The sequence below is a fragment of the Pseudophryne corroboree genome, assembly GCF_028390025.1.
Source record: "Pseudophryne corroboree isolate aPseCor3 chromosome 3 unlocalized genomic scaffold, aPseCor3.hap2 SUPER_3_unloc_2, whole genome shotgun sequence".
Classification (NCBI taxonomy): Eukaryota; Metazoa; Chordata; class Amphibia; order Anura; family Myobatrachidae; genus Pseudophryne; species Pseudophryne corroboree.
Genome location: NW_026967508.1, coordinates 3937769 through 3963465, shown reverse-complemented (window position 1 = coordinate 3963465; position 25697 = coordinate 3937769). Strand labels below are relative to the sequence as shown.

The window sequence follows — 25697 nt, the reverse complement described above, 5'->3', positions numbered from 1 at the left end:
AATGTGAGATAAGTAACGGTTTACAGTGTTATGTTTCTTGGTAAAGACTGATAAATAGTAGCTAACAAAGTGTGTGATTTCACCAAGAATCAGTTTGTGGAACTACAAGTACCAGCATTGCTGAAAGTGCCAATTGGAACCTATTAAAGTACCTTTTCCGTCAAGCTATAGCATGCAGAAGATAAGGAACTCTGAAATAACAGTGCACTATAGTGGGGGATGCATTGTCTAGTGCTGTGTGTGTGGTATGTGTGAAATTCCTTGTGATACTGCTGTGTTAAGTTGTCATTACCCAGTCAGTGATTGCAAAGGCCAGGATGTTATTTGTATACAAAAGGAAAGTTCAGGAAGGGACAGACAGACAGGAGAAAGCAGATTCATGTGTTATGTTCATTTTTCTTATTACTGCATTATACACCCTTTAGATATGTGTGTGCATTACTGACCAACATGTTCCTATGCCTTTAGTATATGTCCTCTTTTATTGATCTACTATAGTCCCTTGTATATAAAAGCAATTGCAGCCCACTGGGTAAATGTATGGCCTCCGGCAGCAACAACAGCAGCGGCGGCGGCACCAGTAGCAGCATCTCGCAAACGCCAACTCGTTCCTAGGCAGGCTACGCTTTGTATCACTGCTTTCCAGAAGAGGCACACAGCTGACAACCTCTTACGGAAACTGAGGAACATCATCGCAGAATGGCTTACCCCAATCGGACTCTCCTGGGAATTTATGATATCGGACAACGCCACCAATATTGTGCGCGAGTTACATCTGGCCTAATTCCAGCATGTCCCATGTTTTGCACATACAATTCATTTGGTGGGGCAGATTTTTTTTGAAAAATGACAGGGGTGTGCAGGAGATGCTGTCGGTAGCCCAAAAAATTGCGGGGCAATTTCAGTATTCTTCCACTGCGTGCCGAAGACTGGAGCGCCAGCAAACACTCCTGAACCTGCACCGCCATCAACTGAAGCAAGAGGTGGTAAAGAGGTGGAATTCAACACTCTATATGCTTCAGAGGATGGAGGAGCTGCAAAAGGCCATTGAAGCCTATACATCCGCCTATGATATAGGCAAAGGAGGGGTAATGCAACGGACTCAAGCGCAGTGGAGAATGATTTCGGTCTTGTGCCAGGTTCTGCAACCCTTCGAACTTGCCACACGTGAAGTCAATTCAGACACTGCCAGCTTGAGTCAGGTCATTACCCTCATCAGGCTTTTGCAGAAGCAGCTAGAGAGATTGAAGGAGGAGCTAAGATGGAGCGATTGCGCTAGGCATGTGGGACTTGTGGATGGAGCCCTTCATTCGCTTAACCAGGATTCACGTGTGGTCAATCTGTTGAAATCAGAGCACTACATTTTGGCCACCGTGCTCGATCCTAGGTTTAAAGCCTACGTTGTATCGCTCTTTCCGGCAGACACAAGTCTGCATATGTTCAACGACCTGCTGGTGAGAATTGTCAAGTCAAGCGGAACGTGACCCGCCAACAACTCCTCCATTTTCTACCGCCACTGGGGCTGCCAGGAAAAGGATAAAATTTCCAAAACCACCCGCTGGCGGTGATGCAGGGCAGTCAGGAGCAAGTGCTGACATCTGGTCCGGACTCAAGGACCTGCCAACGATTACCGACATGTCGTCTACTGTCACTGCATATGATTCTGTCACCATTGAAAGAATGGTGGAGGATTATATATGAGTGACCGCATCCAAGTAAGCACGTCAGACAGTCCGTACGTATACTGGCAGGAAAAAGGCAATTTGGAGGCCATTGCACAAACTGGCTTTATTTAACCTAAGTTGCCCCCCCTCCAGAGTGTACTCCAAAAGTGTGTTTAGTGCAGCCGCTCACCTTGTCAGCAATCGGCGTACGAGGTTACTTCCAGAAAATGAAGATGATGTTCATCAAAATGAACTATAACCAATTCATCCGTCGAGACATTCACCAGCAATTGACTCCAGAAAGTACAGGGACCTGAGATGATGGATTCCAGTGGGGACGAATTAATCTGTGAGGAGGGTGATGTACACAGTGAAAGGGGTGAGGAATCGGAGGAGGTGGTGGACATATTGCCTCTGTAGAGCCAGTTTGTGCAAGGAGTGTAATTGCTTCTTTTTTGGTAGGGGCCCAAACCAACTAGTCATTTCAGTCACAGTCGGTGGCAGACCCTGTTGCTGAAATTATGGGTTTGTTAAAGTGTGCAGGTCCTGTTTATACAACATAAGGGTGGATGGGAGGGCCCAAGGACTATTCCATCTTGCACCTCTTTTTTAATTTCATTTATCTTTGTATCATGTGCCGTTTGGGGCTAACTTTTTTAAAGTGCCATCCTGTCTGACACTGCAGTGCCACTCCAAGATGGGCCAGGTGTTTGTGTCGGTCGCTTAGCTTAGTCATCCAGCAACCTAGGTGCAAATTTTAGGACTAAAAATAGTGAGGTGTCAGACTGGAAATTATGGTTATTGAGGTTAATACTATGGGATCAAAATGACCCCCAAATTCTATCATTTAAGCCGTTTGAGGGGGTTTTTGTAAAAAAAAAAAAAAACACACGAATCCAACAAAAAAAATTTCAGGGAGGTCTTGCCAAAACGCGTCTGAATCCAAAACATGGCTGCGGAACCGAATCCAAAACCAGAAAAATTTCCGGTGCACATCACTACTAAGAACTGCAGGTAAAGTATGCACTGGGTCGGTCGCCCAGCATACTCTACGGACTAGGAGAAAAGGATTTGCCAGTAGGTATTAAAATCCTAGTTTCTCATACGTCCTAGAGGATGCTGGGGACCACTTCAGTACCATGGGGTTATACAAAGCTCCAATACGGACAGGAGTGCGCGGATGACCCTGCAGCACTGCGTGACCAAACTTCAGGTCCTCATCGGCCAAGGTGTCAAACTTGTAAAACTTTGCAAACATGTTTGCCCCTGACCAAGTAGCTGTTCGGCAAAGTTGTAATACAGAGACACACCTGGCAGCCAGCCAGGACGAGCTCACCTTTCTAGTAGAATGGGCATTTACAGACTTCTGTATCTGCAATCCTGCAGTGGAATGAGCATGCTGAAACATCCCTCTAATCCAGCGGGCAATGGTCTGCTTAGAAGCAGGACACCCAATCTTGTTGGGAGCATACAGGACAAACAAAGACTGTTTTCCAAATTAGAGCTGTTCTAGCGACATAAATCTTCAAAGCTCTAACCACATCTAGAGACTGATTCAGTGAATGTGTCAGTAACTACAGGCACCACAATAGGCTGGTTTATGTGGAAAGAGGAAACCACCGTTGGAAGAAAATGTTGACGAGTTCTCAACTCTGCCCTATCTTCATGGAAGATTAGGCAAGGGCTCTTGTGAGACAAGGCCCCCCAACTCAGACAACCGCCGTGCGAATGCCAACGCTAAAAGCATCACCACTTTCCAAGTGAGAAACTTCAACTCTCCCGTAGAGGCTCAAACCAGTTCGATTGTAGGTGTCACAACTGAGGGCCTGAGCTGACGGGAGGCAGCCTCAGTTGTAGGGGCTGAGATGTAACGGAACCTGGGAGGTTGTATCAGACCCCTAGACATGTAAGTAACATGTAGAAGAACTGCCCGGAGGCGTGACCACGACAACCAGGGTAAAAGTCAATGATGTTTATTTATGACATACTCCGTAACACAGCAGCAGTGAAAAGAAAACATAAAAATCAGCAGAGGATAAATACAGTTCCTGGGTACTACAGGGTGGCAAGGACCACAGGGCTCTGGTAGTGTGAGATAGTTCTTATAATCTTTAAGTTGGAAAGTCCTTACCAGGCCCGACTGTAGCAATGGAGATAGCCCAGGATTGTACCAGCTGGTGTTCCAGGAAAAGCTGGGCTGCTGTGGGTAAAACGGCTGCTGTGGGTACAGGCTGAAACCAGACTGATGTTGGCACGGAAGGGAAACTGTCTGGAACCAGTTAAATAATAAATGTAGCTTGAGAGCGATGAAATAATGTATGGAGCTTGAGAGCGGTGAAATAATACCGGTGGTAAATGGTAATCTGCAGAAAAGGGTACCGGCACTTTAAGAGCTGATCTCTGCTGGAAGCTGAATGCTGTAAGCAGGTGGATCTGTAGCTGGAAGCAGATGAATCCAAGAGGATATGAGAGTCAGGCTACACCGCAGGTGGAATGCTGGTGCGGGTCTGTCAGAGTCTGTTTAGCTTGTGTCCCCGGAGGGGGCGCTAGTGGGTCAGTGGAGGTAGGAGGAATGAAGTGAGGAGGCTGGATTGGATTTCTGCACATGTGCACAATGTAGTTTTATTAACAAAGGAAGTCCAGATAATAATGCAGCAGAAAATAAACAAAATAATGCAATAGTAATGGCAATGGTAATGATACAGCTTGGAAGCTGAGAGTCTATAGCAGAGTATAATATGCAGATATGGAACCAGAATAGTTTAAAACGTGGAGCCAGCAGAGGTGGAAGTAATGGTAGCAAATGCAGGAGACTTGATGTTAATGTCCACTGGAGAGAGAGAGACAGAGACAGACTCTACTGCTGAGGGCTGGAGCACACTGTAGATGTGGAAGGTGTGAAGCCAAAAAGGTATTGCTGTAATGCTGGTGCTTGTAGTTCCACTGAGGTAACTGAAGAGCAGGAGAATATCCAGGAACACGGAGGATCAGGAGAATATCCAGGAACACGGAGGAACAGGAGAGCAGGTCCAGACACGTGTTGCAGGAGTGACACAAAGTTCAGGACAACCACTGACTCACCCTGCAGCTCCTGATATACCCCCTGATCGGCAGGCATTGGCTGGAGTGAGACAAGGAGGTGCGGCCAAGCTCCGGATTGGCTGCCGCACTTACACTGGAGGATACTGTCATGGCGGCGCCCATGCCGCGGCCCGGCAGGAACATGGCGTGCTCACACGCCCGCTGACATCAGGAGCGCTCCTAGGCCTGAGATGACACCCAATGACAGGATGACGGACGACAGCGACATGCAGTGACCCCGGACGAAGTCCGCACCGACGGACAGATGTAACTGAGGTGAGTCGATTCCTGACAGGGTCTCTTTAGTGGAGGTTTGGAGATAGGAACTGGAACCTGGAAGACAATCACAGGAGAGAGACAAACTGGAACTAGGTTTGACAACCAAAGCACTGACGCCTTCCTTGCTCAGGCACAACATACTTATACCTGCAGCAAGGAAGGGATTGGCTAGGCAATTATGCAGATTACAAATGCAAACAACAGATTGGTGAAAATGATCAGGTGACAGTATCCAACATGGCTGCGCCCATGCAGACACTTGGAGGGACTATGGTTTGTAATCCATGTGGGAATTAAACAGTAATGGCGGCACCGGCCACAGGAAACGCCAGACTGATAAGTGCACATTCAAACCACGCGGGCACAGTGGAGGCCGCGGCTGACGTAATCGCCACTCTGACATCCTGCATGCAGAAACTCAGGGACGGCGGCCATGGGAGACGCCATTCCGGATGTACATGGCGCCGCGGTGACAGCGTCTCAGGGTGACAGGAGAGGAGGCAGAAATGTGGACATCAGTATAACAGATGGGATCCGGTCCTAGAACGCTGAGCCAGCCTTAGGAGGCATCTGAAGGGTAAGTAATGGCGTCCAGATGCCCGGATCGTGACAGTAGGAACTGCAACACCACATTAAGGTCCCATGGTGCCACTGGAGGCACAAATGGAGGCTGGATGTGAACCCCTTTCACAAAGGTCTGAACCTCTGGAAGAGAAGCCAATTGTTTTGGGGGTCAACCCCCCAGGGGAGCCCAAGCGTCATGCGGTGGACTTGGCAGAGGCGGGGGGAGGACTTTTGGTCCTGAGTGCCTGATACTGCAGGCGACTTTCTTCCCCTTCCTCTACCCTTTGAAGCGAGAAAGGACGAGCCTTTTCCTCACATGTATTTATTTGGAAGAAAGGACTGCATCATCTGATTGGGCGCCTTTTTCTACTGTGTGGGACCATAAGGAAGAAAAGATGACTTACCCGCATTCGCGGTAGACACCAGGTCAGTCAAGCCGTCACCAAACAAGACACTACCTTTGAAGGGGAGAGCTTCCATAGCTTTCTTGGAGTCGGCATAAGCATTCCATTGATGGATCCACAACGCCCTCCTGGCCGAGACCGCCATGGCATTGGCTCTTGATCCCAAGAGACCAACATCCCTCGCCGCATCCTTCAGGTAATCTGCAGCATCCTTGATATATCCAAGAGTCAAAAGAACATTATCTTTATCAAGGGTATCCATATCAGAAGCTAAATTATCAGCCCATTTAGCAATAGCACTACTCACCCATACCGATGCCACAGCAGGTCTGAGCAATGCACCCGAATTAGCGAAAATGGGCTTCAGAGACGTCTCCAGCTTGCGATCCGCCGGATCTTTGAGAGCTGTCGTGTCAGGGGACGGAAGCACCACCTTCTTAGACAAACGGGATAGAGCCTTATTGACATTAGGAGACGACTCCTATTTGTCTTTGTCAGAGGGTAAAGGATACGTTATGAAAATTCTCTTGGGAATCTGCCACCTCTTGAATGGCGACTCCCAAGCCTTTTCAGAAAGAATATGCATTTCATGAGGGGGGGGGGGGGGGGCTTCACCTCAGGTTTTTTCCCTTTAAACAAACAAATCCTTGTTTCCTGCACCGCAGGTTCGTCAGAGATATACGTAAAACTTCTTTAATAGCCACAATCATGTACTGAATACTGTTAACTAGCCTAGGGTGTAAAGTGGCCTCAGTGAAGTCGACATCGGAATCAGAATCCGTGCCAGTATCCATATCTACCATCTGGGTAAACGAACGCTTTTGCGACCCTGACGGGGCCTGCACTGAGACATAGCATCCTCCATGGATTTTCTCCACTCTTGTGTCTGAGACTCCGATTTATCCAATCTCTTAGGCAATGAGGCCACATTTGCATTAAGTGTACTTAACATAGTAAGCAAATCAGGTGTCGGCTGTGCCGACAAAGCCATCTCCAGACCCATATCTGCGCCCCCAGCAACCCCCCACCGGGGAGTAACACTCAGCTTCAGACATGCAGACACGTAGTACCGACACACACCACCTCAGCTAGGGAACAAACCCACAAGGAAGCCCAGATAGAGAAAACACAGAGTGAGTATGTCAGCTCACACCCCAGCACCCATATATCCCACCAAACGATATATGTGGAAAGCGCTGCTGTTAATTAGAATATATATATGCACCAAATATCTGTGTGCCCCCCCCCCCACCCATCAACCCACTCAGTGCAGGCATGACCCACTCAGTGAGGTCATGGCAGGGGAGGGGGGGGTAATTAGCCCACTCGGTGAGAGCATGTGGAGGGGGGGTCATTAACCCACTCAGTGAGGGCATGAGGGGGGGGGGGGTGGATCATTACCCCACTCAGAGAGGGCATTAACCCACTCAGAGAGGGCATGGGGGGGGGCATTAACCCACTGAGAGAGGGCATGGGGGGGGCATTAACCCACTGAGAGAGGGCATGGGGGGGCATTAACCCACTCAGAGAGGGCATTAACACTCAGAGAGGGCATGAGGGGGGGCATTAACACACTCAGAGAGGGCATGAGGGGGGGCATTAACACACTCAGTGAGGGCATGAGGGGGGGGGGGGGTGGATCATTACCCCACTCAGAGAGGGCATTAACCCACTCAGAGAGGGCATGGGGGGGGGGGCATTAACCCACTCAGAGAGGGCATGGGGGGGGGGCATTAACCCACTCAGAGAGGGCATTAACACACTCAGAGAGGGCATGAGGGGGGGCATTAACACACTCAGAGAGGGCATGAGGGGGGCATTAACACACTCAGAGAGGGCATGAGGGGGGCATTAACACAGAGAGGGCATGAGGGGGGCATTAACACAGAGAGGGCATGAGGGGGGGCATTAACACAGAGAGGGCATGAGGGGGGGCATTAACACAGAGAGGGCATGAGGGGGGCATTAACACAGAGAGGGCATGAGGGGGGCATTAACACAGAGAGGGCATGAGGGGGGGCATTAACACTCAGAGAGGGCATGAGGGGGGGCATTAACACTCAGAGAGGGCATGAGGGGGGGCATTAACACTCAGAGAGGGCATGAGGGGGGGCATTAACACTCAGAGAGGGCATGAGGGGGGGCATTAACACACTCAGAGAGGGCATGAGGGGGGGCATTAACACTCAGAGAGGGCATGAGGGGGGGCATTAACACACTCAGAGAGGGCATGAGGGGGGGCATTAACACTCAGAGAGGGCATGAGGGGGGGCATTAACACTCAGAGAGGGCATGAGGGGGGCATTAACACACTCAGAGAGGGCATGAGGGGGGGCATTAACACACTCAGAGAGGGCATGAGGGGGGGCATTAACACACTCAGAGAGGGCATGAGGGGGGGCATTAACACACTCAGAGAGGGCATGAGGGGGGGCATTAACACACTCAGAGAGGGCATGAGGGGGGCATTAACACACTCAGAGAGGGCATGAGGGGGGGCATTAACACACTCAGAGAGGGCATGAGGGGGGGCATTAACACACTCAGAGAGGGCATGAGGGGGCGGCATTAACACACTCAGGGCATGAGGGGGGGCATTAACACACTCAGAGAGGGCATGAGGGGGGCATTAACACACTCAGAGAGGGCATGGGGGGGCATTAACACCTGGAGAGGGCATGAGGGGGGGCATTAACACACTCAGAGAGGGCATGAGGTGGGGCATTAACACACTTGGAGAGGGTATGAGGGGGGCATTAACCAATTCAGTACAAGCATTGGGGGAGGCTTTAACCCACTCACCACCTCACAGGGCACACTGAGCAGCTCCCTTAGCACCCGGCCACGATAAGATAACCCTGGGATAGGTCCGATTGCCACCCAAACAAAAAGAGCATTTCATTAATCTTACTCTCCAGCAGCCTGACGGCAACAAGATGCTAATCGTGTCGTGTCCTGGGATCCCGCTTACATAAACCAGCGCCGGAGAGCTTCAATACCGCGGCCGCACTCTCCCTTCCTCCTGTGCCACTGATTGCGCTGCACTGCTATTTAAAGTTCCCGCGTACGCGTGCCCGACGCTTCTTCCGACTCCGCCCCCAGCACCGCCCACTGCCTGACGTGCACTAGGTCTTTCCGCGGAAGGCATCCTAGACGCTCCCCTCCCCTTATATATACAGCCGCCGCGCTGCATGCCGGGAGTTGGAGTTTCCGTACAGGTGTCTTGCAGGTAAGCGGTGCAGCTGCAGCATGCTGGGACCTGAACTTGTTATCAGTGCAGCCGCCGTAATGTGCGGGAGGGGGGTTCGGCGGCGACAGCGGGTGTGGGGGGTGCGCGGGTGATGGCGGGTGGACTCTGGGTTGGGGGGGCACCCCAGAGTCCGGCAGTGACCATGGATGGTGCGCTCGCATATCCTCATACCATCGATGGTTCTATCCGATATTCCCATTGATGGCGGGCGCCCCCTGTCCTCAGGGAGACACACACTATCGGACTTGGCGATTGTCATACCTGTATACAGCTGCTGCTGTTTGGAATATATGTATCATATAGCTCAATTTCTGTAGCAGGGTACACTGTGTATTCCACAAGGAAAACCTCGGGGTGTAGAGTGGGATCTTGATCCAGAGAGGCACCAGCAGACTAAAGCTTTAGGCTGTCCCAGGATGCATTGGGGCCTCCTCTATGACCCCGCCTCCAGGCACTGGGAGCTCGGTTTTCCAGTTGGTGCCTGCAGAGCCGGTCACTAATAGGAGGGTTGATTCTATATCGGAGTGGGAGAACTTGAGAAGGGACCTTCTGACGTACCCAGGGGAGGAGACACGTCACCAGGGGGAGGGGCTACGGATGAACAGGGTACCCGAAAAGTACCCTCTCTTCGCTCGCCACGCTTTGGGCTCGGTGGCTCGCTCCTCTTCTCTCGGCACCTAATTACTAAAGATATTAGTTGGTGGTGTGGATCGTAGAGGAACTCTCCCGCTGGCCTAGCTCCTCCCCCTTGTGCAGTGGCTCCTCCCCCTGATGGGAAAGGTCCCTTAGGCCACTTGGATCTAGCATCAACCCTAACAGGAGGGCTGCTCTGGGCAGCCCCGAAGAAAAGTAAAAAAGACTTCAAGGGCTGCAGTGCTGTTACATGTCGGTGTAAGAGGGTGGCGGTGCGGTGTAGTGCCTGCTGCCGTGCAGGTGTAGACTCACTACTCACCAGGCGCCGCACTCTCTCGCCCTCAAGTCACGGAACCTTCAACGGACCTGGAAATCTTTAGTTGGACCCGGACACGGCGATCCCCTCTCGGAGCCGACGACGGACAAACTGGGGAGAAAGTAAACCAACTTAAGGGGGGGTATCAACCCTTCTTCCACTGGAAAAGGGGATACCCCAGGGGTGACGGCGACCTTCACCGGTTGGGTGAAGGGTCGTCACAGGCACAAAACCTCAGCCCAGTTTTCACACACTCGCGTGTCATGTGATAAAAGGGGTTCTCACATCCGTGAGCAAACCTCTATTCCGGCGCTCAGGGGACAGACAGACACAGATGTTACTCACCGTTGCCAATCTTGCACTGCAAACTTCTCCACTTACAGGTCCAACTCTATACTGGTGTAACACCGCTACACTAACTATAACGGCAGAGTCCTCAAACAAGCTCTGTGTGTGGTGCAACAAACTAGACACAAACTATCAGCAAACAACACATCACAATATCACAGTACAAGGTTAAATGGTGCTGTCCTTTTAAATCCCTACCTCCTCTCTGGGGAGTGGGCGCCGTACAGCCTACCCACCTCCCGTACACTTACTTGGGCCTACTGCCCCCTTACTGACCACAGGCCAGAGGCCTGACTGTGCCCTTGGGCCTAGCGCCCGCCTAACTTTGGGCCCTTGGGGTGACCTGGGCCTAATGCCCAGGGTGACCTTATATCCCTAGTGGCTGCAAACTAGGGCCTAATGCAGTCTAATGTAGCTCAGGCCTTATGCCTGCTATTACCCAAGGGCCTAGTGCCCGCCTGCAGCGCCACAGGCCTATGGCCTGACTGTGACCACGGGCCTAATGCCCGGTCCCTGGGGGTCTAGGGAGGAAGGGGTTAACCGGTGACCTCACCGAGGGTCTACCTGTTACGGTGGGAGAGGAACCAGGGGGGAGCTTCATTGGCTCTTCTGCATGCCTCTCCGGGTCTTCAGCTGCTGGCCTGTCCTGATGCAGGGCACAGCTCGACATCAGAGTGACATTCAGTGCTGCGTCTCCGTCACCTCCCAAGTGGTGTTGCATACTCCTGCGACTCAGTCCGCAGGTACTTGCGGCGGATACTCTCCGGCTCTAAGCACACGGTTGCAGACGCTCTTCTGGTTCGCTTGGCTGCTACAGGGAGGAGATGAGGGGGTCCCCCAGGTGGGACCCTCCACTAAATCGCGCTCCGATTGCAGTGTAGGGAGATGGACTGCGACGCTGGCGTGGACACTGTTACGCACAGGGACCACACTATATCCACCAGGACATAGGAGTACAGGTCGGGTGTACTAACGCCCCTGTTAATAAGGCTGCGTAGTACCAGGCAGTGAGGCCCAGCATAGGGGAGCCGGCACTTGACCTGTAGCCCCAGCCCAGGGCACCATCTACTGCAGATTTTCCCGCCCTGGAGCTTCCTCACTCTCCCTCACTCCCTGACTGAGACGCTGGGCGTCATCTTAGGAATAGCTGCAGCTGGTCTCCGGGACTGCAGGGCAAGGTCTCCCTTGTAAAGCCGCCTGTATACAGCGCTGTGGTTTTACAAACAATTGAGTATTCTACATGTACAGACAGCGTTCGTTAAGAAAAAGTGTACCAAATACAGGATATATTGGGGGTCATTCCGAGTTGATCGTTAGCTAGTTTCAGCAGCCGTGCAATTGCTATGCCGCCCCCCCCACTGGGGAGTGTATTTTAGCTTAGCAGAAGTGCGAACGCATGTGCAGCCGAGCTCTGCAAAAACAGTTTGTGCAGTTTCTTAGGGGCTCTGAACCTACTCGGCGCTTGTGATCACTGCAGCCTATAAGTGTCCGGATTTCACGTCATACACCCGCCCAGCCACGCCTGCGTTTTTGCAAACACTCCCTGAAACCGGTCAGTTGACACCCAGAAACGCCCTCTTCCTGTCAATCTTCTTGCGGCCGTCAGTGCGACTGCAAACTTTGCTAGAACCTGTGCACAAAGACAACGGGCTTTGTACCCGTACGCATCGCGGGCCATACGTATGGGAAGAAATGCAGATTTTTAGCCTGATCGCTGCGCTACGAACAACGGCAGCTAGCGATCAACTCTGAATGACCCCCATTGTACGAGTATTGTGATATACACCTCCGGTCTAGGACCGTGCTGTAATATATCTATCTCAATGAAATATTCTTATTAAATACTTTGTTCTTTACATAGTTGAATGTGCTGACAAGAAAATCACACAAAAATTATCAATGGAAATCAAATTTATTAACCCATGGAGGTCTGGATTTGGAGTCGCACTCAAAATTAAAGTGGAAAAACACACTACAGTCTGATCCAACTTTGATGTAATGTCCTTAAAACAAGTCAAAATGAGGTCCAGTAGTGTGTGTGGCCTCCACGTGCCTGTATGACCTCCCTACAACGCCTGGGCATGCTCCCGATGAGGTGGCGGATGGTCTCCTGAGGGATCTCCTCCCAGACCAGGACTAAAGCATCCGCCAACTCCTGGTCAGTCTGTGGTGCAACGTGGCGTTGGTGGATGGAGCGAAACATGATGTCCCAGATGTTCTCAATTGGAATCAGGTCTGGGGAACCGGTGGGCCAGTCCATAGCATCAATGCCTTCGTCTTGCAGGAACTGCTGACACACTCCAGCCACATGAGGTCTAGCATTGTCTTGCATTAGGAGGAACCCAGGTCCAACCGCACCAGCATATGGTCTCACAAGGGGTCTGAGGCTCTCATCTCGGTACCTAATGGCAGTCAGGCTACCTCTGGCGAGCACATAGAGGGCTGTGCGGCCCCCCAAAGAAATGCCACCCCACACCATAACTGACCCACTGCTAAACCGGTCATGCTGGAGGATGTTGCAGGCAGCAGAACGTTCTCCTTGGCGTCTCCAGACTCTGTCACGTCTGTCACATGTGATCAGTGAGAACCTGCTTTCATCTGTAAAGAGCACAGGGCGCCAGTGGTGAATTTGCCAATCTTGGTGTTCTCTGGCAAATGCCAAACGTCCTGCACGGTGTTGAGCTGTAAGCACAACCCCCACCTGTGGACGTCGGGCCCTCATACCACCCTCATGGAGTCTGTTTCTGACCGTTGAGTAGACACATGCACATTTGTGGCTTGCTGGAGGTCATTTTGCAGGGCTCTGGCAGTGCTCCTCCTGTTCCTCCTTGCACAAAGGCGGAGGTAGCGGTCCTGCTGCTGGGTTGTTGCCCTCCTACGGCCTCCTCCACGTCTCCTGATGTACTGGCCCTTCTCCTGGTAGTGCCTCCATGCTCTGGACACTACGCTGACAGACACGGCAAACCTTCTTGCCACAGCTCGCATTGATGTGCCATCCTGGATGAGCTGCACTACCTGAGCCATTTGTGTGGGTTGTAGACTCCGTCTCATGCTACCACTAGAGTGAAAGCACCGCCAGCTTTCAAAAGTGACCAAAACATCAGCCAGAAAGCATAGGAGCTGAGAAGTGGTCTGTGGTCACCACCTGCAGAACAACTCCTTTATTGGGGGTGTCTTGCTAATTGCCTATAATTTCCACCTGTTGTCTATTCCATTGCTCAACAGCATGTGAAGTTGATTGTCAATCAGTGTTACTTCCTAAGTGGACAGTTTGATTTCTCAGAAGTGATTGACTTGGAGTTACATTGTGTTGTTTAAGTGTTCCCTTTATTTTTTTGAGCAGTGTATATTAGTATTGTATACTAGTCCAGTGTAGTTTTATTGTCATAACTAATAATTATCTGCATTGTCCCTGTGACTGTGTGTGCCTGTATCTGCTGTGAGGTTTCACTTACCCTAAGGACTAGATGCGTCGGGGTCATTTATATAGTGCGTCACAGGGGTAAATTTACTAAGCTCCCGATTTTGACCGAGATGCCGTTTTTTCATCAAAGTGTCATCTCGGTAATTTACTAAACACTAATCACGGCAGAGATGAGTGCATTCGTAATTTTTTGCAAGTCCAAGTCTAAAATTACGAATGAATACACCATCGGTCAAAACGCGGCTGTTTAAGTATGAATCTCGGTCATTTACTAAGAAGTGCAAAGCAAAAAAAAACAAAACACTGCCGTGAAAAATTACAACTCGTAAAAAAGTGCTAAAAAAAAACAGACCTGTTTTTTTTTTTCGTGATTGGATAGACATGCACGGATCCATGAGATCCGTGCATGTATATCAGTGGGAAGGGGTGGGAAAGTACTTATTTTTAAAATAAAAATTGCGTGGGGTACCCCCTCCTAAGCATAACCAGCCTCGGGCTCTTTGAGCCAATCCTGGTTGCAGAAATATGGGGAAAAAATTGACAGGGGTTCCCCCATATTTAAGCAACCAGCATCGGGCTCTGCGCCTGGTCCTGGTCCCAAAAATACGGGGGACAAAAAGAGTAGGGGTCCCCCGTATTTTTAAAACCAGCACCGGGCTCCACTAGCTGGACAGATAATGCCACAGCCGGGGGTCACTTTTATATAGTGCCCTGCGGCCGTGGCATCAAAAATCCAACTAGTCACCCCTGGCCGGGGTACCCTGGGGGAGTGGGGACCCCTTCAATCAAGGGGTCCCCCCCCCCCCAGCCACCCAAGGGCCAGGGGTGAAGCCTGAGGCTGTCCCCCCCCATCCTATGGGCTGCGGATGGGGGGGCTGATAGCCTTTGTTGTCAAAGAAAAGATATTGTTTTTAGTAGCAGTACTACAAGTCCCAGCAAGCCTCCCCCGCATGCTGGTACTTGGAGAACCACAAGTACCAGCATGCGGCGGAAAAACTGGCCCGCTGGTACCTGTAGTACTACTACTAAAAAATACCCCAAAAAACACAAGACACACACACCGTGAAAGTATAATTTTATTACATACATACACACATACATACATACTTACCTTATGTTCCCACGCAGGTCAGTCCTCTTCTCCAGTAGAATCCAAGGGGTACCTGTTGAAGAAATTATACTCACGAGATCCAGGGGTCCAGGCTCCTCGGGGAATCCAGGGGTAATCCACGTACTTGTTAAAAATAACAAAACGCTTAGCCGAGCCACGCACTAAAAGGGGACCCATGTTTTCACATGGATCCCCTTTTCCCGACTGCCAGAAAACCCACTCAGACTTCTGTCTAAGTGGGTTTCCTCAGCCAATCAGGGAGCGCCACGTTGTAGCACTCTCCTGATCAGCTGTGTGCTCCTGTCCTCACTGACAGGCAGCACACGGCAGTGTTACAATGTAGCGCCTATGCGCTACATTGTAACCAATGCTGGGAACTTTCTGCTCAGCGGTGACGTCACTTTAGGTCAACCGCAGGGCAGAAAGTTCCCAGCATTGGTTACAATGTAGCGCATAGGCGCTACATTGTAACACTGCCGTGTGCTGCCTGTCAGTTAGGACAGGAGCACACAGCTGATCAGGAGAGTGCTACAACGTGGCGCTCCCTGATTGGCTGAGGAAACCCACTTAGACAGAAGCCTGAGTGGGTTTTCTGGCAGTCGGGAAAAGGGGATCCATGTGAAAACATGGGTCCCCTTTTAGTGCGTGGCTCGGCTAAGCGTTTTGTTATTTTTAACAAGTACGTGGATTACCCCTGGATTCCCCGAGGAGCCTGGACCCCTGGATCTCGTGAGTATAATTTCTTCAACAGGTACCCCTTGGATTCTACTGGAGAAGAGGACTGACCTGCGTGGGAACATAAGGTAAGTATGTATGTATGTGTGTATGTATGTAATAAAATTATACTTTCACGGTGTGTGTGTCTTGTGTTTTTTTGGGTATTTTTTTAGTAGTAGTACTACAGGTACCAGCGGGCCCGTTTTTCCGCCGCATGCTGGTACTTGTGGTTCTCCAAGTACCAGCATGCGGGGGAGGCTTGCTGGGACTTGTAGTACTGCTACTAAAAACAATATCTTTTCTTTGACAACAAAGGCTATCAGCCCCCCCATCCGCAGCCCATTGGATGGGGGGGGACAGCCTCGGGCTTCACCCCTGGCCCTTGGGTGGCTGGGGGGGGGGACCCCTTGATTGAAGGGGTCCCCACTCCCCCAGGGTACCCCGGTCAGGGGTGACTAGTTGGATTTTTGATGCCACGGCCGCAGGGCACTATATAAAAGTGACCCCCGGCTGTGGCATTATCTGTCCAGCTAGTGGAGCCCGGTGCTGGTTTTAAAAATACGGGGGACCCCTACTCTTTTTGTCCCCCGTATTTTTGGGACCAGGACCAGGCGCAGAGCCCGATGCTGGTTGCTTAAATATGGGGGAACCCCTGTCATTTTTTCCCCCATATTTTTGCAACCAGGATCGGCTCAAAGAGCCCGAGGCTGGTTATGCTTAGGAGGGGGGACCCCACGCATTTTTTATTTTTTATTTTACAGTGTTTAATTAAAAAAAATAAAATAAAAAAAAATGAACCCCAGCACGGATCACACAGATCCGGCCGAGATTGATTGTAAAAAAAGTCGGCAGTGTTTTGCTAATCACTGCCGTAAAAAACAAAAAAAAACACGAATGACATCGACATCGGAAGAAAAGAAAAACCCGAATACGACAGCTTAGTAAATTAGTCGTAATCAATTCAAAAAGTTGCAATTTTACACTGTCGATGTCATTCGTGATTGAACTTGGACATGATTCTGGAAAATACGAATCTTAGTAAATGTACCCCACAGTATCTACCTATTTCGGGTATTCTACTGTGGATTCAGTCACATAATACCGGAATTAATCACAGGTGTTGTGTACTGGGGACACAGTCACATACTAACGGATTTATTGGCAGGTATTCTACTTTGTCTGGCTTCATCGTACTAAATCGCTCTGTGTGGTGATAAATGGCAAATATTACCTTTAAACATAAAGCTATATACTATTACTGACTAAGTACGCTATTGGCGCACTGAGTACCGTAAGGGTACGCACTTGGCGTACCAGACGCTAGGCCGTGGGCGTGACGCACGAGCAACACGTACGCTCACGGACTCACGCTTGGTATCGAGCAAGCTATAGGTGTCCCTAATACCGTAATGCTACGCTATCGGCGTAGCGGACGCTGCGCTGTGAGAGTGAGACACGAGCGGCTCAGACGCTCACAGAATGTTACACAGAAAACCTTATTAACAACACACAGTAAGGGTATGCTTATACTCTAAACCTTGGCAATGTAATACTACAATGATGTAACGCATATTAACCTTGATAATGTGTAAGCTGTTTGAGCGATTGAGACGCCCAGAAAACCCTTTGTAGTAACTAGTGAATACGTAAGACCTTGTTTGAATTTAAAAACCACTCCGGCTCTAACACCTTTGTGGATGATTTTAGAGGAAAAAGAGGAAAAACAATACAGGTTATACACTACAGACTAACATAGAAATCTAAACAGAATAACAAAGAATAATATGAACAATAGCGAAGCGATCGCAAACACAAGCAAACAGAAAGAGAATAAATGGCAAACAGAGAGGATAACAAAATGGCTACAGAGAACATACCATACGTGAGAACAAATCTAAGCAGCTCTTCCAGTGTACGCAACCATTTATAAAAGAAAAACAAATCTCAAAATTCTATTTCAACTAAAAAGTGAGATAGTTATAGAAAGTTTTTCCAGTACCTGGAGGCTAGAAATCTTCCATCACCCACTAAGGGGGCTTCAGCTGGCGCCAAAAGTGGGACCAACTGACGACATCCAATCTCTCCTCCTCCATTTCCATCATCCGCTTCACCTCGTGTAGTATTAAGCCCTCCACCACTTCGCAGGGAAGGATTTTATTTCTCAGTGAAACCTGACACCGTGCATTCCATAAGTGATACCTGACAGCTAGACTTATCATAAAAATTGTGCATAAATCAAATTCTTCATACCCTTTGAGTGCCCCATATGCCCATCCCTGGTAATCCAGACCAGAAAGACAAGGTTTATGATTCAATGTCATCTTTCTTTCATTATGACAGGCAGAGACAAGAAACTGTTACTTGTTTCTGTTATTTTCACACCCCTATAATAACATCCTAGCACGTAGGAAGCAAGTTCTGGCCGCTTAGATTTGTTATTGACTTCTCATTTAAATGTTGGATTGTCCAGGATGAAAGGAGAGTAAATGGTATAAAAGGTGAGAGGATGGGTGGATTGAGAGTGGAGTGAATGGAGGTGGTGGGGAATGAAAGGAGGGGTGAGAGAGGTATGTATGGGCTCAAGAACAGGTGAAAGGGGAGTACGGAGGAGGAAGAGGAGGCTAGTTTCAGAAAAAAAGAAAGTTTCTAACGGAAATTGTATGAATTAAGGTAACATTTTGAAGGGAATGTAAAAAGGAGGAAATGTTAAGAATAAATGGGAAATTTTTGTTTGTTATTCAATTTTACTTTATTTATTTGTTGTCAATTTGTAAATATGTAAATAAAATGTAAGAAGGTTGCAATATTCAAATAAAAAACATTACCATACGTGAGAATACTCGCATGCGCAACCTGGATCCAGTCCTCCAATTATCAGGTAGATAACGTTAATGAGAGAGAGTTCTGGCCGGTCAGGAAACAGTGGCCTTTTTATACACAACATTCATTCACAACACAATGATCACTGTAACCTCATTGTTCATTGGACAAAGGGATGTGTCTCTACATTACAGTAAAAGTCATAGGTGGGTTCAAACAGGTGGGCAGTGTCTTTCTCCAACTGCTCTGAGGTATCCACAGGATTCCCACCGCATGTGTAATAAACAGCAAATACATTTAAAGTTCATAAACTTCTTCTGTACATAACTATACGCAAGAGCGAGCAATCTTTTCCCAACTAACACCAAAATGTTACCCTTAAAATACCCTATAGCTGGATACTAAACACCACCTTTCAACCTTTATCTGACCCTTCCTATCATGCAAAGAGGAATCTCTCCGTCCTGGAACCGTTTAGACTAAACATACTTGCTGACGTTGTCTAGGGGAATATTAACTATAAAACACACTATATGGGTTAAATATGTTGCGATTGAGTCGCTCGCTAGACGCTCACAAACTCTACCGTAAATGCGCATACCACGCGCCAAAGCGCATGGCCGTAGAAGTTCCATTACGCAAAGTGCGAATATGCTTACGCACGTCAGAGCGTGTGCACGCGCAGCGGGCATGTGCATGGGGTTAGTACAAGGCATGTGAATCATGATATTTTTCGACTTTGACAGTTGCAATTGTGTACAATGTCTTATAGAAAGGGCGGGAAATCTGGGGGCGCTCCTGCATCGTGCAGAGTATGCGCCACAGGTTTACCTGAGCGGGGAATCTGCGTACTCTGTGTCATACGTTCCTCAGTCAGTCCGTAGCTCCTGTACCCAATCAGGAGCCATATTGGGGCGTGTCCTCAAACCTACTGGGTACTCTAGTGCACAGGTTCTCAAACTCTGTCCTCAGGACCCCACACGGTTCCTGTTTTGCAGGTCACTTGTACAGTTGGTGATATACAGTGCAGCTGCTGGGTGACATAGAAAACGTGAACCGTGTGGGGTCCTGAGGACCGAGTTTGAGAACCACTGCTCTAGTGGAACGCTTAACGCCACCTATGGGACCACCTGTGCCATTACAGCCTCAAATTGTCCCTGTGATGAATCCGCCTTGGGCGGATGATTTGTCTAACCAGTTGCAGTTAATCTACCTCGGGTCACTCCCGTGTCTCTGGGTCATCTAAGCGGGCTGCTTCTTCCTCTGAATCCACGAATCTCTCAGATGTTTCATCTGAAGAGAAGGGTACTGTCCTGTCAGACACTGAATCGTTTTTTCTGAGAAGGACTCTGAACTGCAGATTGATGTTCCTGCTCTAGTGGTTGCTATTAAGCAAGTCCTACAAAACACTGATGATGATGAGGAATCCACTACTGTCACTAAGAAAACTGATATGTTTAAGAGGCAGAAGGTGGTTAAAGATCTATTACTCCATTCTTACCATTTGGTGGACATCCGGCAGGAGTCCTGGGCTAATCCAGGTGAAAAAAAGTTCCCTCCCTCTCTAAACGGGCCTTGACTCGCTATCCTCCACCTGCAGAGTTATGTAACAATTGGGAAAATTCACCGCCGGTGGATTTTCATGTCTCCCGCCTAGTGGTGTCATCCACTCTGCCTGTCACTACGGTCACTTCTCTGAAAGAAACGAAAGATAAGTGTGTGGAGGGATGCCTGAAATCCTATTTACTCCCTTACAGGTGCTGTACGTAGACCCACTATTGCCGCCTTGGGCTGCTAAAGGTATCGAAGCATGGGTTCAGGCAATAGAGGATGAGCTGCCCAACGATATATCTGTCAGTGCCAGAAAATACCTGTCTCACATTACCAGCGCCACCTATTACAGGAGGCGTCCTCTGAGGCGGGTGCGTTGGCAGTCAAGGTGTCGACTACGTCTGTCCTGGCTAGCCGTATTCTGTGTTCAAGGTCATGGAAGGTGGACCGGAACTTAAAAAAGACCTTTGGAGGTACTACCTTTTAAGGGAGACATTTTAGTTGGAGAAGACCTAAATAAAATTGGGTCTGAACTGGTAGGTTGCTAAGACTGCCTTCCTCACAAATACTAATTCTTCTGCACAGAAGGCAGAAGGTACCACTTTTCGTTCCTTTCGGCCTCAAGGGAAAGCAAAAGGTCAGGCATACCCGACACAATCTCGTGCTCCCATAACCACTTAGCTCAAGACAAAGCAGTCCTGAGCGCCCCGTCAGCCTGCTTCTAAACAAGACAAGCCTGCCACATGACTGGGCGGCCTTCCCCCTGGGTGGGAGGCTGACTTCTGCAGTTCACCCAGGTCTAGTTAAAGACCACTTCAGACGCATGGGTGCGAGAAGTTGTTTCTCACGGGTATGTAGTCTCATTTAAGAGGCGTCCCCCCTCACCATTTTTGCGCCACTGTCATCCCCTAGGATCAGTTACAGGCGCAAGCTTTGCAGCAAGTTGTGAGTTCTCTCCTGGATACAGGAGTGGTAGTGCCGGTACCTCTGTCCCAGAGAGGCAGTGGTAACGACTTGACCCTGTTTCTAGTACCGAACCCGAATTCGTCCTTCCGGCCTCTCCTCAACCTCAAATCACTGAACAAGTTTGTGAGAGTATCCAAGTTTTGTATAGAAACGCTGCGCTCAATTATACTGCCAATGGAACCCGGAGACTAAATGGTATCCCTGGATATACAGGATGCGTACCTGCATATACCTATTGCCAAGTCACATCAGCAGTATCTGCAGTTTGCTATTGTCGATCTACACTATCAGTTCCAGGTTCTGCCATTTGGACTGGCTACAGCGCCTCGGATTTCCATCAAGGTCATGGCCGTAATGACGGCGCATCTCCTCAGTCATCTACAACTGATGGTAAGCTTCCTACAAGCCCACGGGTGACTCATCAACTAGAGGAAATCCTCGCTGGTCCCAGCTCAGAGCATGGTGCACCTGGGAGCAATCCTGGACACATAAAGTCAACGTCTGTTCTTGTCTCTGGAGAAAGTCTTTTAACTCTGTGATGCAAGTGCTTGGCCTATTGGTGTCGACATTCGACATGGTGGAGTACACCCCATTTAATTCCCGCCCTCTGCAGAGGTTAATCCTTTCAAAGTGGAACGGCCTACCTCAATGGATCAGGTCTCACATGATCACTTTGACTCCGGAGGTTCGGATATTGCTGACCTAGTAGATCCAGGATCAGCAACTGACCAGGGGTCATCCCTTCTGGATCCCCAACTGGGTCCTGTTGACAACAGATACCAGCCTGCGGGGATGGGGTGCGGTGTTGGAGCAACACTCTTTCCAGGGTCGCTGGACCAGAGAAGAATCACTCCTTTCGATAAACATTCTGGAGTTGCTAGCAGTGTTCAGTGCATTAACCCTCGCCCTGCCTCTACTACAGAACAGCCTGTCCAAGGAGGTCAGACAACGCCACCACAGTGGCATAAACCATCAAGACGGCATTTGAAGCCGCATGGCAATGTTGGAAGTGTCAAAGATCCTTTTGTTGGGTGGAACGCCATCTGCCAGCAATATCGGCAGTGTTCATACCGATCGTCCTAAACTGGGAAGTGGACTTCCTCAGTCGCCAGAACGTACATGCTGGAGAGTGGAGTCTTCATTCGGAAGTCTTTCAACTCCTAGTGGACAGGTGGGGCCTACCAGACATAGACCTGATGGTGTCTCGATACAATCACAAAGTTCCGGCCTTCGGATTAAGGACCAGGGATCCTCAAGCAGCATTCGTGGACGCACTAGCCATTCCATGGAACTTTCGGCTGCCATACGTGTTCCCTCCAGTGTCACTCCTGTCCAGGGTCCTGCGGAAGTTCAAGCAAGAAGGAGGAATAGTAATTCTTGCCGCTCCAGCGTGGCCTAGACAGCATTGGTTCTAAGACCTGCAGGGTCTGTTGACAGAGCGTCCTATTCTACTTCCAGGGCCCGTGTCTCTACCCAGACCTGGCCAGACTGGCGTTGACGGCGTGGCTCTTGAAGAATCACTCTTGAGGGTCAAAGGATTCTCTGAGGCGGTCATACAAACTATTCTGAAAGCCCATAAGCCGGCATCTGCCTGGAATTCTTACTTCACCTGGTGTGCTGAATTTTGATGCGTACAGATTCAAAACGTCTAGACTCTTGGCTTTTCTACAACAAGACCTGGGTTTAGGCCTTCATCTGGCCCTCTCAAGGTTCATTTATCTACCTTGTCTGTATGGTTTCAGAAAAAGATAGTCTATTCCTGACGTTCTTACATTCACACAGGGTGTGTTAAGAATTCAGCCTCCTTATGTCCCTCCTGTGTCTCCATGGGATCTGTCTTTTCTGAATGCCCTCTCCATTTGAACCTCTTGAGAGGGTGGACCTAAAATGGCTCACGACCAAGGTCCTGTTTCTTCTGACTTTTGGCTCTGCTAGAAGGGTGTTGAACTTAGGGTGGACGACAGGACAGAGCGCCTGTCTGATATTTCATCATAACCGGGTAGTTCTTAGAACTCTCTCTGGTTATTTACCTAAGGTGGTGTCCTAATTTCACCTTAACCAAGAGATTGTTGCTCCGGCTTTTATCTCTTCTGACTTATCTCCCAAAGAGCGGTCTATGGATGTGGTAAGGACTCTCCATATATAGGTGGAGAGGACTGCCTCTATTAGTAGGTCAGATAACCGTTTCGTACTATATGGTTTCCACAAACGTGGCTGGCCTGCGAATAAGCAGACCGTGGCAATATGGTTTAGAATGGTGATTGCACAAGCCTATGCGCATGCTGGATTCCCAACTCCTGTTGACATTAAAGCCCATTCTACTCGGTCTGTTGGACCTTCGTAGACGGGACGCCGTGGCGTGTCCGCGGGACAATTGTGCAAGGTGGCTACCTGGTCCTCAGTGAACACGTTCATAAGGTTCTATGCCTTTGATACTTCCACCTCCCAGGATGCTTCTTTTGGGCGCCGGGTTCTCATACCTGCTAAGGCGTGTCCCCTCCCTTGAGGAACTGCTTTAGGATATCACCCGATGTTTTCCCTGTGGAACACAGTGTTACATGCTGCAGAAAAGGAGATTTATGGTAGACTTTCCATTGTTAAATCTTTCTGCGAGGTACACTGGGTTCCACAGGGCAACCACCCTGACGCACCTAGCTTCTATGGGTTTGTATGGCATTAGCCGCTGGTACCTTCTCCTGTCGTGAGAATGTGGTTCTATGTGACTAACATCTACCTTTTCTTTTTACCTTCTCCTGCATTGGACTGGTTAACAAAACTGAGCTCACAGTGCCTGGAGGCGGAGTTATAGAGGAGGCCCCCCCAATGCATCCTGGGACAGCCTAAAGCTTTAGCTTGTTGGTGCTTCTCCGGATCAGAATCCACTCTACACCCGATGTTTTCCCTGTGGAATCCAGTGTACCTCGCAGAAAGAGATTTAACAATGGTAAGTCTACCATAAATATCCTTTTTGAGCTTCATGGCAAAGGCTGTGAATACTTATGTACATGTGATTTCTTAGTTTTTTATTTTTAATTTGCAAAAATCTCAAACTTTTCTCATGTTGTCATTCTGGGGTATTGTGTGTAGAATTTCGAGATAAAAATAATTTATTCCATTTTGGAATAAGGCTGTAAGATAACAAAATGTGGGAAAAGCGAAGCGCTGTTAATACTTCCCGGATGCAATGTACTCGGGACAGTAACTAGGTCGACAAGGATTGTAGGTTGACAGTTTCTAGGTCGAAATGGTGTAGGTCAAAAAGTCGACATGAGGTTTTTGGAAAAAAAAATTCTTTTTTTGGGGGGTCGTAATTCTCCATACGGTGATCGGGAACCCCAATTAGTGCACCATGTCCTCTCGCATGGCTCGTTATGCTTCAGGCAAGTTACTATTCCCAATCGTAGTCCACAAGGATCGTTAAGCATGAAATAGTTCTAAAAAAAGAAATTGTGAAAAACTCATGTCAACCTTTTTACTGTCGACCAATAGTGGTCGACCTAGAGACCGGATACCCTATCCTCTTCTATGGTAATGCACCTGCCTCAGAGGGGAGAGTTATATAGGAGAAGAGTGTAACCTGTGTGGGTGCATAGAGTATAAGTTATAGTATGTAAATATACAGGTTAGTGTAAGGGGAAGGGGGGCAGTTATTTGAGGTAGGACGGGGTCACTCACATTCCGGGAAGTAAGACCACCATTACTCCTAGCATTTATTTACACTATAATCCTAATGTCACATAAGATTATATAATGGAGGGAGTGTAACCTAAAGAGGAATAATTCTGTTAGTAGAGATGTAATATCTCAGGTGTAGTGAGAGTAGGGGACTATTAGAGTAAATAGCATATAAGGTAGAGTTAGAGACTAGTTAGGCTGGGTACACACTATGCGATATATCGGTTGTTGGATGGAAGAATGATAAATCGCTAGTGGATCGGTGGGTGGGAGCACCTGATACGCCTGTGCATATTCTGGGTGTGTGTATGTTGTAAATTAAAGACAAACTGGTGTGATACAGAAGATAGACGTCACAAAGATAGGTCTACACCATAGGGTTGACAGGGTCAAAGGCCATTAGGGTCAACAGTCAAAAGATCAACAGGGTCAAAAGGTCGACACCTCTCTCCCCCTCCTGGCTGGATAATCCCTCTTTTCGGGCACTACTCCACCATCCAACCTACTAACCCCAGCATGCTACGGAGAGGGAAGGTTGGGGGAGGAAATGTGCACGTCATCTAAACTGTGTTGGAAGGGTCCGGTGGCAGCTTAGCAGCTCGGGGAGCGCTGGACACGCCCCCAGAGTGATGGGAACCGGGTCATGTGAAGCTGATAATGATGGCACTCAATTGGTGGCAAATGGGAATAGCGCCTCTGTGACAGGACAGTCCCGTACGAAAGCACTCGCCGCTTTCGCGTCCCGTCTCCTGCGCACAGAATGGAGGGTCAGGTCACACGAGGCCTGACCACATAGGGGTTTCCCGCTTACTATCAGTAACCGCCTGTTACTGACTCTGCGTTGTGGGCGGGTTTATGCTGCCACCAACAAACTCCTAACCTGCCGTGGCGTTT

The 25697-nt window shown here is 49.2% G+C and overlaps 1 protein-coding gene across 1 annotated transcript in view; it reads left to right on the top strand.

Moving 5' to 3' along the window:
* Nucleotides 1-9136: 9136 nt before the first annotated feature.
* Nucleotides 9137-25697, top strand: part of LOC134983600 (zinc finger protein 420-like) — a 90556-nt gene continuing 73995 nt past the window's right edge. The window contains exon 1 of the mRNA XM_063949266.1: nt 9137-9221. The gene's annotated coding sequence lies outside the window, so the exon portion shown is untranslated. The remainder of the gene's footprint in view (nt 9222-25697) is intronic.